Below are 12975 nucleotides of genomic sequence, written 5' to 3'. Positions count from 1 at the left end.
AATAAAAAAATACTTTCCAACAACTCTTACTGTTGGTACAAAATTATGCTAGGAGAGAGTTCTTAGAAGGAGAATAGAACATATTTATTTCACATGCTTTGAGCTGAGCCTCTATTAATCTACTAATAATATGTGTCAAAGAAGAAAGCAGCTGTCTTCCTCAAATCCTCTTTTCCCAGGGTTTACTCTCTCTTAATTATTTCCTATTTATCCTGTATATAACTTACTTTATATTTATTTGTTTGCATGTTATCTCCCCCATTAGACTGTAAGCCCCTTGAAGGCAGAAAATGGAACTGTCTTTTACCTCTTGTTTACTTGTGTATCCAGCTCCCACTTCAGTAATCTGGCCTTCATTTGACAGCCTTGTTTCACCCTTAAAAGGTTGCTCAGCTACCCAGAGGCTGCCAAATCCTCCTGGGGTTTCGAGTGAGGCCGTGTGGCCTGGGCCCCTGTGTGCAGGGCTGTGACCACAGCTCCTGGTGTATCCCCATTGCTGCTGCTTCATCACTCACCTATCATCACAGGGCTTTCACTATTTCAAGTGAAAGTGATACAAAAATGAATATTCTAAATGTATATTTTTAAATTCTTGGTTACCCAGTTGGAAAGAAGAACAATTATTTCTAGGAATACATCAGCCCATTCTAAGGACTCTTCAGCTGCGAATGGTTTTGGATTCCTGCATAATGGCTTCCATTTGAATTGTCTCAGAAAAACTGAAGATCACCTGGCAGGATAAGATATTAGACACTGAGGTCCTTTCTCAAACTCAACTTACAAACATTCCAACTTTATTGAAGAATAAATAAAAACTCTGTTGAGTTGGTGACATTGTTGGAATGTCAAATGTCTGCTCGCCAAAAAAAAAAGAAAAGAAAAGAAAAGAAATTTAGGGAGAACTCACACAGGGCAAGCACTCACAAGGTGGTCAAAAAAGTGCTACAAGGGTGCTCCCAAGGTCTTATGTAAGAATTTTAGAAGATCAATTATATGACATGGGAGACCCTGGTACAGAACTATCCAGTATGGCAGGCTCTCATCTGAGAAGGTGCTGTGCTCTATGAGCAAATAGTGAAGCAAGCCATACCCAGTAATGAGAAATAAAAAAAAAAAGAAAGAAAAAGAAGGTATTATAAAAAAAATCAATGAACACCCCAACCAAGTCTGGCAATTTAAAAGTCCATTTTTTATTGTGCCTAGTAAGTTGTGGCTTATGCTTCAGGGCAAACAGCTGAAGAGTCCTTAGAATGGGCTGATGTATTCCTAGAAATAATTGTTCTTCTTTCCAACTGGGTAACCAAGAATTTAAAAATATACATTTAGAACATTCATTTTTGTATCACTTTCACTTGAAATAGTGAAGCAAGCCATACCCAGTAATGAGAAATAAAAAAAAAAGAAAGAAAAAGAAGGTATTATAAAAAAAATCAATGAACACCCCAACCAAGTCTGGCAATTTAAATTATGTTCTATAAACTTAGTCATCTACTTCTCCAAAGAAGAAAAGAAGGGCTATTTTTTCATCTTCACAGCCAAGGTTTCATTTTTTTCTTCCATTATGTTTTTTTTTTTTTTAAATAACTTTTTATTGATAGAATGCATGCCACGGTAATTTTTTACAGCATTATCCCTTGCATTCACTTCTGTTCCGATTTTTCCCCTCCCTCTCTCCACCCCTTCCCCCAGATGGCAAGCAGTCCTTTACATGTTGAATGGGTTGCAGTATAGCCTAGATACAACATATGTGTGCAGAACCGAACAGTTTTCTTGTTGCACAGGGAGAATTGAATTCAGAAGGTATAAATAACCCGGGAAGAAAAACAAAAATGCAAGCAGTTTATATTCATTTCCCAGTGTTCTTTCTCTGGGTGTAGCTGCTTCTGTCCATCTTTGATCAATTAAGGCTCTCTTTATCGAAGAAATCCACTTCCATCAGAATACATCCTCAAACAGTATCGTTGTTGAGGTATATAATGATCTCCTGGTTCTGCTCATTTCACTCAGCATCAGTTCATGTAAGTCTCGCCAGTCCTCTCTGTATTCATCCTGCTGGTCATTCCTTACAGAACAATAATATTCCATAACATTCATATACCACAATTTACTCAACCATTCTCCAATTGATGGACATCCTTTCATTTTCCACCTTCTAGCCACTACAAACAGGGCTGCCACAAACATTTTGGCACATACAGGTCCCTTTCCTTTCTTTAGTATCTCTTTGGGGTCCATTATGTTTTACAAATAAATCTGTAGTCTATTATCTTCCCAATTTTCTTCTAAATATTTAATTTATAATTTAATTAATTTATTTTTAAATCTCTTGCTTATTTCTCTTAGATATAGTCCTTATGGCCAAGTTATTTTTTTTCCCCCTTTTAAGACTTGTTCTTGGTGGAAGAGGTTAATCTCTTGAGCTTCTCAACTACAAGTATTTCTTCACTGTTCTCAGCATTTCCTTCTATTTCTTCATGTTTCCAGCCTCAGTTTTTGGATTGGGGTTCTGTGTGAAGGAGATACATTACTTTCTCCTCCATCCTTGATTCAAATAAGGAATTTCCTGCTGTGTCCTGTCCCCCTGCAGTGTGGATGCTGAAATTCTGTGGCTAGACTAGGCCCTGACCTGCACTAGGCCCTGCCTGCAGGCCTCAAAAGGCCTCAGGTGTGTGACAGTCCTAGTCCTTTTCCCATGTGCATTGATCTATGGGAATTAGGGCCCCTGCTGCTCAGAAACCCTCGGACCAGCCAGGATCCCACTGGCTTTGGGCCCCTGGTCTTTGTGCCTCATCTCCACTCTGAATGCCTGGAGGGAGTCTCCATGTGCAGTCCTGGAGCGGATGGAAGAATCTATTGCTATTATAACAGCCTTTAGTTTTCTTTATTATTATTATTATTTCTTTAGAGAGGGCTTTCTTACAACTTTGCTGGAGTGTTTATAGAAAAGTGAGCCCTCTAGAACCGTTCACATTACAGTAATAATTAATAATTATTACAATTAATTACAGTAATAAAAAGTAAAAATTAGTTTGTAGTCTAATCCTTTTATTATGGGCAGCTAGGTGGCACAGGGGCTAGTGAGCCAGGCCTGGAGTCAGGAAGACTCATCTTCCTGAGTTCACAGTTGACCTCAAATCCTTACTATGTGACCTTGGGCAAGACACTTAATCCTGTTTGCTTCAGTTTCCTAATCTGTAAAATGAGCTAGAGAAGAAAGTGGCAAAACCTTCCAATATCTCTGCCAAGAGAACCAAAAAAGTCATGATTGACAAACAACTGAACTGAAATCTTTTGGCTACCATCTCTTTTCCTTTGGCAAGGAGATCGCTTGTTTGGCTACCATCTCTTTCCCTTTGGCAAGGAGATCACATGTTGTTGGCCAACACATTATCCAGCGTCTTATGATGGGGTGACTTTTGCTTTAGTTAAACGTCAGTAGTAGATATAGTAAACTTTGGTAGTGAAAGTAATCCAGATATTCTTTGCCTTTTTTCATTCCCCAATGTTCTTTGTGGATGGCTTGTCAGACACTGTAATATTCACAGTGTCATCTCATTTTAAGCTTTTCTTCTACATTGATTTTGATTTGAGGCTTGGTTTTAATTAGTTGGCTATCTGACTGCACATAGAAGGCAATTCATTTGCATATGTTTAACATATATTGGATTACTTGCTCTCTGGGGAGGGAGTGGGGAGAAGGAAGGGAGAAAAATTTGGAACCCAAGGTTTTGCAAGGGTGAATGTTGAAAATTATCCAAGCATATGTTTTGAAAATAAAAGCTTTTATAAAAAAAAAAAAAAAAGAAGAAGAAGAAGGCAATTATCAGCAACCTCTCATTTTTGGTCTGTTAAGATACAATTTAATTTTTAAAAATGATTCTATTTGGTGCTCACTGTATCCATTACAAAGATATACATACATATATACATATGTATATATACATACATACACATGCATTTTTATCTATATAATGCAATACATCGCATATATGCATATAGATACACATATACACAATCTCACAATGCACACACACATAATACATACATATACACACAATATAGGCAATACACATACACACATGTGTGTACATATACACATATGTATGTATATCTATCTAATCTCCACAGGATCATACAACTAATTGACAGAACAATAACATATCAATCACTTTCCAACTCTCTTCTGGATAAAAGTAGGAATAGGAATAAGACTTAGCATTTTGCTAGTATAGGGAACTCCCAGGTAAGGAAACTTTCTCTATCAAAGCAAGTTAGCCCCTTTTATGCAACTAGGTAGGCGAGCTAAATGGTGCAGTGGTTAGAATATCAGGCCTAGAGTCAAGAAGACCTGAGTTCCCTCATCTGTAAAATAAGCTGGCAATGGAAATGGCAAATCACTCCGATATCCCTGCCAAGGAAACCCCAAATGGTGTCATAAAGAGATGCCCATGAAAAACCACTAAACAACAATAAATAGTACCTGCTTCCCAGGGTGATTGTAAGGATGAAATGAGATATTTGTCAAGTGCACAAAGTAGACTTTAACACATGCTTGTTTCCTCCCTTTGTTTCTTAAACCTGAACCCTATTTTTCTGCACAATTGCCTGTGCTTACCTTCACCACAAAATCACTGATTATCAAAATATATGATAACTTGGTTTTGGGGGCAGGAGGAATCTTGTCGAGTTCTTCATAGCATTTCCTTATTCTCATCCATATGTGGGTGCGTAAACTTCAGGTATCTTGATAGTTGAAGGCTTTGCAAACTGGGAACCTGAGCTGAGCCTTGCAGGAGAAGTTTTGAAGGGTAGGGATGAGAATATGAGTGCCTTATAGGCAGCCTGTTGGAACATACTCAAGTAGAAAATGGGAGGTCAAATTCAGGGAATATGCTGTAAATCTATTACCTGGAATATAGATTGTGTGAAGGGCACTAATGTGACAGAGAACTAGAAAGAAAGATGAGAATCAGGTTTTGGTTAAATGTCAAGCTGAGAAGTTTACATTTTAATCCAGGACAGAATTGAGAACCACAGTGAGTTGTTTTTTTGTTTTTTGTTTTTGCAAAGCAGTGACATCATCATCATCATCACCACCACCATCATCATCATCAATCAACAATAAACATTTGTTAAATGCCTACTTTGTTCCAGGTCTTTACAAATATCACATTTGGATTTAGCAACAACCTTGGAAGTCAGGGAAACTGAGGTAGGCTAAGTGACTTGTCCAAGATCACCTAGCTAGTGTCTGAGGGTGAATTTGAACTTATATCTTTGTGACTTCAGGTACAGTGCTCTATCCCTTGCATTACCTGGGTGTCTCAAGGTCAGATTTGTGCTTTATGAAGATTATTATTATTATTGCCTTTTATTTTTCAAAATACATGCAAAGATAGTTTTCATCCTTCATCCTTGCAAAACCCTGTGTTTTCGCTCTCTCCTCCTCTCTTCTCTCCCCTAGTCAGCAAATAATCCAATATAGGTTAAATGTGTGAAATTATCTTGACAGATATAAGAAATAGATGGATGGCAGATGGAAGAAACAGGGAGATCAGTTAGGAGGCTTAGCTCAAACCTTCGCTTCTACAAGATACCTTTCCCAGGCTCTCTTCCTCTCCCTCCCTCTCCCCACTAGTGCCTTCCTTTAAAGATTATCCTATTTTATATATATGATTTTTTTTCATATTGTCTCCCTCATTAGAAACTAAGTTCCATGTTTTTGCCTTTCTTTGTATACTCTGCACTTTGCCTGGCATATAATAAGCATTTAAAGCTTGTTGACTAATTGACTGTTAAAATAATCCAGAATCTTACTAGTAGCAATATGAATAGAACAAAAGAGATGGATGTGAGAGAAGTGGAAGTACAATTGATAAGACTTGGCAAATGAATAACTATGAAGAATGAAGGAGAGTTTTTATATGAACATAATAAACTTAGACATCATCTGATCTCCTTGTGGCATTATACAAATGAGGACCCAAGTTTGTTCAGAGAGTAAGAATCAGAGATAAGATTTGATCCTAAGTTCTTGAATTCTAGAGCCATCCTATAAGACTACCTCCCTTAGAAAGGATCAAAGGTTGCTCTGAGATTGTGAACTTGATCAATAAAAAGGATGATGTTGCCTACAAAAGAAAAAGGGAAATTTGGAGGAGAAATGACTTCAGTGGGGATGACAATGGCTTCCATTTTAGACCTTCTGTGTTTAAGACACCTATGGGACATCCTTGTCAAGAATAGAGTTCAGTAATTGTAATTCTTAGAAGAGAGAAGTTGGAATTTGTTTGAAAATTCTTTTCACATTCTGAAGAGACTTTCTTTACCTCCTAATCATTTGTAAGAGATATTTGCACATAGAATTGAGTTATCTTCAAAAAAAAAAAAAAAAGAATAGGGTTCAAGAGTAATGTTAGGAATTAAGCTCTTTCCCAGTATTTTCCCAGCATCAACCATAAGAGATTAACTGAATAATTCTACACAGACCATTCCCTTACTTTAGTAAGACAAGCCTTTCTATCTGTAAGAGTAACAGCACCTAGAAGTACCAAGGGTCAAATACTGGGATCTTTAGAGGGATTAGACTTTCTTCACAAGGCCCAATGGTGTTGGGTAGAATGCATAGCCCTTGGAAATAATGTAGAATTGTCTAAGATCTGGTTATTATTGTTAAACAGTGCTCAGCACTGAGCCTGGCACGTTGTTGTTGTTTGTGTCTGAATTTCTTTGACCCCATTTGAGATTTTTTTAGTAGAGATTCTGCAGTGGTTTGCCATTTCTTTCTCCAGCTTAGAAGAGGAAACGGAGACATACAGGATTAAGTAATTTATCCAGGGTCACACAACCAATACGTGTGTGAGACTGGATTTGAATTCAGGAAGATGAGTTTTCCTGACTTCAGGCCTGGTACTGTGTGCCCCATGGCACCACCTAGTCCGCACTTCATAAATACTTATTGATTGCTTAATTTATTGAACAAGATAAGGCAATGGACCAGCACAACCCCTAATGAGCAAACTATATATATATTTAGAAGTCATTTTCATAGATGTGATAATGAAATTCATGAGAACTGTTGAATTCATCATGAGAAAGAGTAAAGGAAAAAAAAAATGTCCCAGGACAGAGTACCAAGAGGCACTGCACAAAAGGATCCAGGTGGATGAACCACATGTAAAAGTGATTTAAAAAAAAAGATTAAGAAGGATCTACTAAAGACTTGGAGGAAAATCAGGAGAGAGGATCAGAGAAGGCAAGAGGAAGAGAGGAGCTGGTCAGTACTGTCAAAAATCAAGAAGATGAGGAGATTGGAAATGGAGGAAGGTATTCACATTTAGCATTAAAGAAATAATCTTAGAACAATTACACTTGAAAATTAGGTTGTCACTGGGCAAGTTATTTAATCCCAATTGCCTCAGCAAAAAAAAAAAAAAAAAAAGAAAAGAGAATTAGGTTGAAAGAGATTGAGAAATAAATGGGTGATGAGGCAGAAGGCTCTTTAAAGAGTTTAGCAAAGAAAAGAGGTGAAATAGATGGACGTGAGAATGGTTATGTAAGTCAAGTGAAAAATCTGGATTTGGATTTTTTTTTAATACATCTGGGTAGTTAGTTGGCTCAGTGAAGTGACTCCAATCTGGTTATTATTGTTAAACAGTGCTCAGCACTGAGCCTGGCACGTTGTTGTTGTTCAGTTGTGTCTGAATTTCTTTGACCCCATTTGAGATTTTTTTAGTAGAGATTCTGCAGTGGTTTGCCATTTCTTTCTCCAGCTTAGAAGAGGAAACTGAGACATACAGGATTAAGTAATTTATCCAGGGTCACACAACCAATATGTGTGTGAGACTGGATTTGAATTCAGGAAGATGAGTTTTCCTGACTTCAGGCCTGGTACTGTGTGCCCCATGGCACCACCTCGTCCGCACTTCATAAATCCTTATTGATTGCTTAATTTATTGAACAAGATAAGGCAATGGACCATCCTGGAGTCAGGATGACCTAAATTCAAACTGACCTCACTCACTCACTTGCTGCAAGAGCCTGGGCAGATTACTTAATTCCTAATTGCCTCCAAAGAGGGAAAGGAGAAAGAAGATGGAGCATATCTGGGCATATTGGTAATCTGTAGGGAAGGTGCCAGTAGATGGAAATAGAAGATGCAAAATATTTCCACATTCATCATGCTAGCTAGCAGTTACATTCCACATGCTAGTGTCAGCTCCAAGGGATCTGGGCAGATTGCAGTTTTGCTTTCCATTATTTAAAGAAAGCCTTTGCCCTGGGAGTAACATAAGTAATGGCAACATGTATTATTATCTGTTTGTAGTCAATTTAGAAAGATGGGGACAAGGGGGACTGGGCTCTCCCAACTGGGCATAAAAATCACAGAATTCCAAAGTTGAAAGAGACCTTAATGTCTATACCATTCCAACCCATACATGGAAGGAAATCTCATTATAACATATCTAACAAGTAATCACCTAGCCTCTGCTTCAAGATATCCAGTGAGAAGGAATCTAGCTATTGATTAAGCAGTCTACTTTTTTCAAATAGTATTTTATTCTTATGACTTTCAACAATCATTTTTGTAAGATTTTGAATTACAAATTTTTTTTCTCCCTTCCTCTTACCTTACTTACTTCCCTCCTTTCCCAAGACAGCAAGCAATTTAATGTAGGTTATATATATTTGATATAGATTATATATCATACCACTTTTGTTTAATATTTTTTACCTAAGTAAATGTCAAAACAATTTTAGCATTAATTTTTGTTTTTTGTTTGTTTTTAGATTTCAATACTTATCTTATTTTTTTAAACAAATCTAATTATCACCAGTAAAAAAGCAAGATTAAGATTGACATTTTGAGAAAAGCAGCATTTTTTTTTTGGAAAACATTTTTAACCCAAAGTTATATGTAAGTGATGAAAACGAGTCTGACAAATCAGAAGAATGAAGGCATATCATAAATAACATTGATATTTTAGGAATAAATCTAGCTCTCATGCCCAACATGAGCAATGTTTGTTCACAGTAGTATTCATTTAAAAATTTTTTTGAGTTCCAAATTTTATTCTTTATTCCTTCCCTTTCTTCCTTTGTTAAGAAGGCAAGCAATTTGATATATGTTATACATGTGCAATTATCTTTAAACACTTTTGGACACTTCTAATTGTTAGGAACTTTTTCTTTACATCAAGGTTAAATATGCCGAGGGGGTCAGTTAAATATGACAATGGATGGAGCACTGGACTTGAAATAGGAAGACTCATTTTCATGAGTTCAAATCTATCCTCACACTAACTGTGTGACCCTGGGCAAATCACTCAATGATGTTTTCCTCGGTTTCCTCATTTGCAAAATGAACTGGAGAAGCAAACAACAAACTCTAGTATCTTTGCCAAGAAAAACTCCAAATGGGGTCATGAAAAGTCAGGCATGACTGAAATAATTCAAGAACAATAAATCTGCCTCAATAACTTCCAACTATTGCTCACTTCTGAAGTCAAACAGGAAAAAAATTTAAAAAAAAATTTGAACACAGAAATCATGTTCTCTTGAGTCATCTCTTATTTTAATCAAGGATTGTTGAGTTAAGAGTAATTCCAGTAAAACTTTACAAAAACAGATTGGTCAAGATTTGGTCTTTAGGCTGTAGTTTGCCAACCCCTAAATTCAGCTTATCTTGATGTGATTGACTCTAAACTCTTCACAATCTTGGTTGCTTTCCTCTGCATGTTGTCCAGTTTATTATTGTCCTTCTTAAACTGTACCCAGAACATTTCTCCATATATGGCCTGATTAGGCAAAGTCCAAGAAGGACTGATACCAGGAGATATATCACCCACTTAACCATAATATTGCATTAGCTTTTGGGTTTTTTGACTGCTTGCTGTATCATACTGCTGACTCTCATTGAACCCTAAATCCAATAAATGCCATGTTTCTTTTTTAAGCAAACAATTGTCTGTCTTCCTTTTATTCCCCTTCTCCCCCACATACATATATACATTTTATATTTGTGAAGATTAATTTTTTTAACCCAAATGTAAGATTTTAGACATTTTTCCACATTGGATTTCATCTTCTTATTGTTCAGTTGTTTCAGTCATGTCTAACTCTCTGTGATCTTAATTAGGAGTTTTCTTGGCAAAGACACAGGAGTGGTTTGCCATTTCCTTCTCCATCTCATTTTACAGATGAGGAAATTGAGGCAAAGAGGATGAAGTGACTTGCCCAAGGTCATATAGCAAGGGTCTGAGGTCATATTTGAACTTAAATGTTACTGACTCCAGGTCTGGCACTCTCTATTGCACCTCTATTCTCTTAGACTCATCCCAATTTTTTAGCCTAGCAGAATCATATAAACCATTTAATAACTCTATTGGCTTCTTATTACCTACAAGAACAAATAATATACCTTTCATAACCTGGTTCCTTTCTACCTTTTCAGTCATACCCTCCAAGTTCTCTGTGATCCAGTGATATTAGTAGTTTTTTTGCTGTTCCTTACACAAAACATATTTCAATTCCTGGCATTTTCACTGGTTGAATCCTCCATTTCTGTGACTCCTTTATCTCTGCCTTCTTGCTATTTTTAATTCCCTGCTAAAATCTACCTTCTGCAAGAAGTTTTTCTGATTTTTCTTAACCTGAATACCTTTCCTCTGAGATAATCTCCAATTTATCTTGTATAGCTCTTGTTTGTACACAGCTGTTTATGTGGTGTTTCCCTCATTAAACTGTGAGAACTTGCAGATAAGGGCCTAATTTTGCCTTTCTTTGTAAACTCATCACTTAGCACAATGCCTGGTACATAGTAGATCCCTAATAAATGCATGTTTGTTGACTTGATGTATCCTGACTGTATCATCTGGTATGTTTGATTTTCTCTCCTAGCTTTATATTATTTGCAAATTTGATACATAAACAACTTATGACTTTTGCCAAGTCATTGATATAATTATTTTTAAAAATAAGGTTAAGCATAGATTACTTGAGCAATGGAAACATCTTGCCAATCTGATTTTGAACTATTAACCATTACGCTCTGAGACTAGGTATTCAATCCATTCCAAATCCTGCACTGCATTTATTGGCTAGTCTACATCTCTCCTTATTTTCTAAAATAACATAATGAGATATTTCATTAAATGAAATGCTAAAAAAAAATCTAGGTAAATTATATCTATAGAGTTCTTGTAACTCTATAGCTCTGCCAAGAGAAATAGAAAAGGAAATAAAGTTGATCACTGTAATGTTCTTGAGGAAGCTATGCTGGATCTTTGCAATTGCTATTTCTCTTTTAGGATCTTTACTAACCATATTGTTAATAATCTATCCTAGAACGGTCCCAGGAATCGAGATCAAATTCCTTGTCTGAAACTTTTCAGACCAAAAAAAGGTTCTTTCCTTTTTTGAAATTTGAAAATTAGGACAACATTCATTCTTTTCCCATTTCCCATGATTCTCTGGGTATTGCTGTTCATGGCTCAGCAATCACATTTGCTAATTCTGTGTGTGTATATACACACATATACATATATACTCATATATATGTAGTTATAAACAAACATATGTATATATTTATTTTTTCACTAACCTACAACTAAAATCCAGCATTTCCTTCATTTATTATTTTCAACAATGACAATATTATTCTGGCTAGAGATGAGATATCATCAAACTGCCAAAGAGGTCCACAAAAAGATTAAGAACCCCTGTCCTAAGATCAGTTCCAAATTACATCAATCTTAATTACAATCAGATGCCCTGCATAGAAATCTTAATCTTAATCACAAACTTAATTAAAAAAAAAAACAAAATGCAACTAATAACTATTTCAATATAATTGGATTCCTCTGTGATCCTAGGTGTTTTATTTAAAAAACATTTATTTTGAGAAGGGGATCATAGGCCTAACCAAACTACCAATGGGTGTCAAGTCATAAAATAAAGGTAAAAAGCTTTGCTTTAGGCTGATATGATTTGGTTCCTCTAGCAATTGTCCATTAAATAATAATTGGACAAGTGCCTCACATTTAAAGTACCAATACTCAAATGCTAGTTCATTGATAGTCAAACAATTGGGTCATTTTTAGCATTCTCTGACTCCTTTCCATCACTATCATGATAAGAGGAAGCCATGAAGGACTAAGGGACATTTAAAATAATTATTTTTTTAATGAGTTGTCGTGGCCAAAAGAATTTTATTGCTAGGTGGTTTACCTACTGGTGATATGCCTCTCTGTGATTAGTTAAATTGGTCTGTTGTCCAAGGATTAGTCTGAAAGGCCATAACAAAACAAATGACAGCATTAAGGAAAGAGATAACTTTTCACAACTATGGCGATAGGAAGAATTCTTGACAAATTTGGTTCCAGGATCACACTATCATTTATTTATTTATTTTTGCTGAGACAATTGGGGTTAAGTGACTTGCCCAGGGTCACACAGCCCGGAAGTGTTAAGTGTCTGAGTCAGATTTGAACTCAGGTCCTCCTGACTTCAGGGGTGGTGTTCCATCTCCTGCACACCTAGCTGCCCCTAGGATTATATTATTAAAAATATTCTGCACAAAAAATTAATGCAGATACATTTAGAAAGGAGGGTTAGCTGGGGAGAAATTTTTTTCAGCAAGTTTCTCAGGTACAAGATGTACAGGGAGTTGATCTATGTGATTAAAAACAAGAGCCACCTTCCACTAGAAAAATCAAGATTGAAAGTTAAGGGCCCTGAAAATAGATCAATAGAAACCAAACTTAGAACATTCTGTACATCTAGTTATGATCTTTGCCTTGCCAGGTTCCCTGCAGGGATTCAGCTAATGATTTACTTCAGAGAAGGAAGAGATCTTCCTGATAACTGTGGGGTGATCAGAGTAGAGCTCTGGGGAGCCTGGGGAATAGGAAACTGATTTTGCAATATTAAATGACTCTTGTTCTGGGAAGATGAAACCATTAACTTGTGTCTTAC

At 36.4% G+C, this 12975-nt stretch overlaps 1 protein-coding gene across 2 annotated transcripts in view; it reads right to left on the bottom strand.

Moving 5' to 3' along the window:
- HEATR4 (HEAT repeat containing 4) overlaps nucleotides 1–12975 on the bottom strand; it is a 102459-nt gene that overhangs the window by 19416 nt on the left and 70068 nt on the right. The window lies entirely within an intron of this gene.

The sequence above is a fragment of the Antechinus flavipes genome, chromosome 2 (assembly GCF_016432865.1).
Source record: "Antechinus flavipes isolate AdamAnt ecotype Samford, QLD, Australia chromosome 2, AdamAnt_v2, whole genome shotgun sequence".
Taxonomy (NCBI): Eukaryota; Metazoa; Chordata; class Mammalia; order Dasyuromorphia; family Dasyuridae; genus Antechinus; species Antechinus flavipes.
Note: the sequence above shows the minus strand (reverse complement) of the source record. Positions and strands in the feature narration are given on the sequence as shown.